The sequence below is a fragment of the Physeter macrocephalus genome, chromosome 2, assembly GCF_002837175.3.
Source record: "Physeter macrocephalus isolate SW-GA chromosome 2, ASM283717v5, whole genome shotgun sequence".
Taxonomy (NCBI): Eukaryota; Metazoa; Chordata; class Mammalia; order Artiodactyla; family Physeteridae; genus Physeter; species Physeter macrocephalus.
Window position 1 is genome coordinate 130947244 of NC_041215.1, and position 6000 is coordinate 130953243.

Consider the following 6000-nt stretch of genomic DNA (forward strand, 5'->3'; position numbering starts at 1 on the left):
CAGTCCTCAAGAGTGACTGAAGAAGTTTTCTCTAGTTTTTGCATAAAGTAAAGCTGTGGTTCTCAAACTTGAACGTGCATAAAAGTCATCGGGAGAGATTGTGTAAAACAATTTCTGGGCATTGTGTTCAGTAAGTTCAGAGTGATGCTAGGAATTTTCATTTTCACAGGCATCCCAGGTGATTCTGATTGAGGTGGTCCAAACTTTGGGGTAATACTGTGTAGTGGTTAATCTCAGTCTGGATTTAAATTCCCACTTTGTTACTTACTAGTTGAGTTATTGGGAGCACCTTAAGCTCCCTGAGCCTCAGCTGCCTCATCTGTAAAAGGGCAATATAAATCATATTCATCGTTCAGGTTTATTGTGAAAATTAAATGCGAAGCATTTTGCATGGTATACAATAAGCCCTCAATAAGTGAACTTATTATGATATAAAAGTGTACAGAAAATTCTGTAATTTTTAAGAATGTCAGAGTAATAGAATACCCCACGATGGCTCACATTCACTGGCAGATGATCATAGCAGAATCTTGTTCAAAAGATGGTCATGAAGAACTTCTCTGACGAAGTGATGTTTATAAGCACAGGGCTTAGCCAGGTGAAGAAAGAGAGGGGAAGAGTGTTGCAGGCAGAGAGAACAATATGTGCAAAGGCCCTGAGGTGGGAAGGAGCTTGGGTTCTCAAAACAACAAAGTTTTCTTGTTCGAGGGCCTTCAAAATGCTTTTCCCTCTGCTTGGGCTTCACTTATTTATCACATGTCTTGGGTGCCTACCAGGCACTGTGCTAGGTTCTAGAGATACAAAATTTAAATACAGCTGCCTGCCTTTTTTAATGGGGTAATAAGTATAACAGTAGAAGTAAATGTAGGATATAGAGGTACCCCAGAGGAGAGAGAATTGCCTTGATGGGGAAGGAAGGAGAGGGGTTCCTGGAAGACTTCGTGACGGAGGTCAAGCCCTGACTGAGTATGATGTGTCGAGTTTGCCCACGAGGTGAAAAAGAGTACATCCAAGGGCTTAGAATCATGAAGGAGCATTTTGTAAGGAGGAATGGCCGGGAGTTCAGTATTACTGGGGCCTCACATGGGGAAGTAAGAATGGAGCCGGGACGGGAACAGGGACAGGGGGTGGTGGTTGGTCCAGAGGAAGGCTGGAGAGGTGGGTGGTCCTCAGACAGTAGCTGTCTTTCTCCTCACACCTTGTGTAACTGGCAGGCAGGGTGTCCTGCTTGCTCCTCATTGCTACTTCCCCGTCACCCCCTACCCCCCGACCTTTGAAGTCCATGCCGTGGGCTTTACCACAGTTGTTTCCCTTGAAGACTGCAGCGCCTGGCTCACCGTCTACGTCTCCACCTCCTCTGCTTCATTTTGAGGGGTTTCAGAATCCTGGCTGCACACGTTTCTTCGTCCTCCTTACTTATAGGCATCTTTTTCCTCCATCCTCCTCATCTGCCCACTTCTGCAGCCGTGAGCTCTGTATTACTGCACCACCTTCAAACTCTTGATTTGAACTATTCATCCTGCTCTCTGAGCACCACCTTCTATCTTTCAAGCTCACTTTGATGAGCCTCTGAAGTAGGTCTTTGACCCCATTACTTTTTCACTGCCTTACAACCCCCTTATGCACCTTCCCGCCCCCCATCTTTAACGTAGCTTAACTTCATTGCTCCATTGCTGTTATGCTTGTTTTCTCTTTCCCCTCTCCTGCAAAAGCCTCACCGTGTTAACCTAACTCAGACAGCTGAAAGTGGCTGGAGAAAAGTGCAAAATGGTGCAGACTGGTTCTGTTTGGGATTCAAGTCCATGTATCTTTTTTTTTTTTTTAATATTATTTATCTATCTATTTGGCTGTGTCGGGTCTTAGTTGCGGCACACGGGATCTTTGTTGTGGCATGATGGGTTGGGGGGGGGGGTCCTTCGTTGTGGCGCGCAGGCTCCGGAGTGCGCAGGCTCAGTAGTTGCAGAGCGCGGGCTTAGTTGTCCCACGGCAGGTCCCCAACCGTTTTGGCACCAGGGACCGGGTCCGTGGAAGACGGTTTTTCCGTGGACGGGCTGGGGATGGTTCAGGCGGTAATGCAAGCGATGGGGAGCGGTGGAAAACAGCAGATGAAGCTTCGCTGCCTCGCCTGCCGCTCACCTGCTGCTGTGCAGCCTGGTTCCTAACAGGACACGGACTGGCACCGGTCTGAGGCCCGGGGGTTGGGGACCCCTGCCCCACAGCATGTGGGATCTTAGTTCCCCGACCAGGGATCGAACCCATGTCCCCTGCAGTGGAAGGCAGATTCTTAACTACTGGACCACCAAGGAAGTCCCTCGAGTCCATGTATCTTCAGCAGACTCTCAATACTGGAGATCCTGCCGTGTTTCCGCAGTTGATTTGGTTCCTACCTTCCCTTCTCTTCAAACTACCAACTTGCTTCTTGCTCTCAGCTGATGACCTTGTTTCTTCTTTTGCTTCTTACCACTAAATCTGTCCATTTCTTTGGTCGCTACCCATATCCTCTGCCATCCCTCTGTGTCAGGAGATGTCCTGTCCCCATCCCTGTGTGAGGCCTGGCCCTCATTGGACACTGGCCGCATCAAGGACATTGCTTCCTTAACCATCTCCTCTCTCTCCTGCCTCACCCACTTTTCCTTCTCTGACTGGGTCACTCCTATCAACGTACAAACACGCCGCTTACAACATCTTCCTTCTTAAAAAAAAACCTCCCGTCTCTTTCCAGCCGCCATGCCGTCTCTCCTGTCCTTTTTGTCTCTCCTTCCTTACTTCCCTTTCTCTCTTTAACCCTTTCCAGTCAGGCACATGTCCTCACTGCCCTTATCAAGGTCACAACCAAACTCCATTTTGCCAAATCCAGGGGTTAGTTCTCCTGTCCTCGTCTCCCTTGACCACGCGCAGGCGCAGTCGACGTGGGAAGCACCTTCCCTGGGCTTCCAGAGTGTCACAGTGTCCTGGTCGTGTCTCCCCGCGAGTCTCTGCTCTTGCTTAGTCTGCCCTCTCGCTGACCCCGCAAGTTCCGAGGGCCCCAGGGCTCAACCTGGGCCTGTCCTCCTCTCCAGCTGCACTTTCTCCCCGGGACGGGGTCACGTCAGTCACCGTGCTCATCTGCCGAACCGCCGTACGCTCCCCCCATCTCCTCGGCCCCCTTCACTCCGTCGGCCTTCTCAGCGCCCCTGCTTGAATGTCTGCTCTGCATCTCAGGTTTAGGGCCGGAACAGAACTCTTGATTTAGCTCTCAGACCGCCCCTCCCCAGTTTCCCCAGATCAGTGAGTGCCTTACTCTTCACCCAGCTGCTCAGGCCCCAGGTGGCGGCCTTCACCTTGTCCCCTCACATGCTGCATCCGGTCCAGCAGCAGCCAGCCACTCTGCCTTTACACCTGGAACCAGAACACTTCACACGGTTCCTATGGCTCGTCCGAACTCCCCGTATCCTCCGTTTCCTCTCACGGGGCCCTGCGGTCTCTTCCTGGCCCGGCAGACGTGGCGCTCCTCGCAAGACGCGAGCCACGTTGGGTCAGCCCCCTCCCGGCCTCCCGTTGTGCCCGGCTAACGGCCCGGCCAGTCCCCTACACGAGTCCTACTGGACTGGGCCCTGGCACCTCGTTGCCGCCACAGTCGGCCTGCTCTTCTGCCCTAGCGGCACCCCTGCCCCAGCACCCGAAGCCTTAGCACTTGCAAAACCCTCTGCCCAGGCCTGGGAAGTGCCTGCTCTCTCACATCTCTGCTCACCACTCCTGTTCCCAGGGGGAGGCCTTCTCTCACCACCCTTTCTTTTTTTTCTCTTTTTATATTTTGGCTGCATTGGGTCTTCATTGCTGCAAGTGTTGCTGTGTGCAGGTTTTCTCTAGTTGCGGCGAGCAGGGGCTACTCCTCGTTGCGGTGCGCCGGCTTCTCATTGCGGTGGCTTCTCTTGTTGCGGAGCACGGGCTCTAGGCGCGCGGGCTTCCGGAGTGGCGGCGCCTGGGCTCAGTAGTTGTGGCTCACGGGCTCTAGAGCGCAGGCTCAGTAGTTGTGGCGCACAGGTTTAGTTGCTCTGCGGCACGTGGGATCTTCCCTGAGCAGGGATGGAACCCACCTCCCCTGCATTGTTAGGCAGGTTCTTTACCACTGGACCACCAGGGAAGTCCCCCGACCACCCTTTCTAAAATGTCCCCAGACCCCTCTCCTCCGCGCTCTGTCTCCTTCTTTGCCGTATTTTCTTCATATCTGAAATTCTTTCCATTCGCTCAGTAAGTAATTTTGAGCACCCACAGTGTGCCAGGCACTGGTCCAGGCGCTGGGGATGCCAAGTGAACGCGTGTCTTCCTCGTGGAATCTGTACCCCGGGGTGGGAGCGACAGTGAGCAGATACGTTAATGGAAGGATGTTCCTGTCAGGGGGCGCTTAGTGCTGCTGAGAAAGGTAAAGCGGCAGAAAGGGTAGGAAGTGACCGGGGGCTGGCTCCTTAGGGAGGGTGGTCAGGGCAAGGCTCTGAGGGGGTGACTTTGAAGCAGAGACCTGAGTGGGACGTGGATGCCTGGAGGAGGGGCCACGAGGCAGAGGGGGCAGTGAAAGCAGAGCCCTCAGGGAGGGCAGGCGTGTGCAGGGCGGGTCCAGCGGCTGTGCACTGGAACCGCACGGTGGCCCACGTGGCTCAAGCCTCTGGAGCAAAAGGAAGAGTGTTGGAGGCCAAGTGGTGTAGGATTTGACGTGAGAGTTGGGCCGAAGGAGCCTGGCCTTCATCTGGAGGTGGAACCACGGGAGGGTCGAAAACAGGAGGGCAAAGATCACTTGTAGCTTGGACGTTGGAGTGAGGTGGAGAGGGAGGTGATGGAAGGTGGTGTGGAGGCACCTCGGGAGAGACGGAGTCACGAGACAGTGACGGGGAGACAGAGAGAATGAAAAGGGGGAGATTTCTAAATTTCGTCTTCCGGACTTGTGTTCAAATATTTCAAACTGAATGCACTGTCATGGGCAGAAAAATGTAAGGTTACAGAATCAGGCATTCTTTTTTTTTTTCTTTTAATATTTATTTATTTATTTGGTTGCACTGGCTCTTAGTTGCGGCTCAAGGGCTCCTTAGTTGTGGCACGTGAACTCTTAGTCTCTTAGTTGCAGCATGCACGTGGGATCTAGTTCCCTGACCAGGGATCGAACCTGGGCCCCCTGCATTGGGAGCGTGGAGTCTTAATCACTGGACCCCCAGGGAAGTCCCAAATCATGCATTCTTAGACCTAGAAGAGATCTGATAAATTCTCCATTTTATTTTACAGATAGAAACAGGTTCCAGTGATTTGCCCCAGATCAGGTGCCAGTGAATGGCAGAGTTAGCATTAGAGCCCAGGCTTTGTAATTCCTCTGAGGTTATGGGCAAGCAGCCCGGGGGAGGAGACTGGGAGTGGGGTCCAGGGAATGGCTGCTTTGGGTACGCCTTGGGGAGGGGTGGCAGGAAGAGAAGAAAAATTACTTTAAAAAAGTTCACGACGGGTCTTCCCTGGTGGTGCAGTGGTTGAGAGTCCGCCTGCCGATGCAGGGGACGCGGGTTCGTGCCCCGGTCCGGGAAGATCCCACATGCCGCGGAGCGGCTGGGCCCGTGAGCCGTGGCCGCTGAGCCTGCGCGTCCGGAGCCTGTGCTCCGCAACGGGAGAGGCCACAGCGGTGAGAGGCCCGCGTACCGCAAAAAAAAAAAAAAAAAAAAAAGTTCACGACATTTTATTTATTTGTTTTGAAAATATAAAAGATGTTGGGCATTCTTGCACTTAATTTTTAAAAAACTGACCTAATAAATTCTCTGGTGTATGAACCTTGTGTTAACACTTGTGTAAATGCACATCACCTCCCCTTCCGGTAGCGTAAGGCTGAATGATTATGGACTTCGGGTGACATTAAAGATTTCTTTTTTTTTTTTTTTTTTTTTTTTTTTGGGGTACCCGGGCCTCGCTGTTGTGGCCTCTCCCGTTGCGGAGCACAGGCTCCGGACGCGCAGGCTCAGCGGCCATGGCTCACGGGCCCAGCCGCTC

General features: G+C 52.7%; 1 protein-coding gene across 1 annotated transcript in view; it reads left to right on the forward strand.

Annotated features, from left to right (window-relative positions):
• Positions 1 to 6000, forward strand: part of ARMC9 (armadillo repeat containing 9) — a 151857-nt gene that overhangs the window by 4985 nt on the left and 140872 nt on the right. The gene's annotated exons all lie outside the window — the stretch shown is intronic.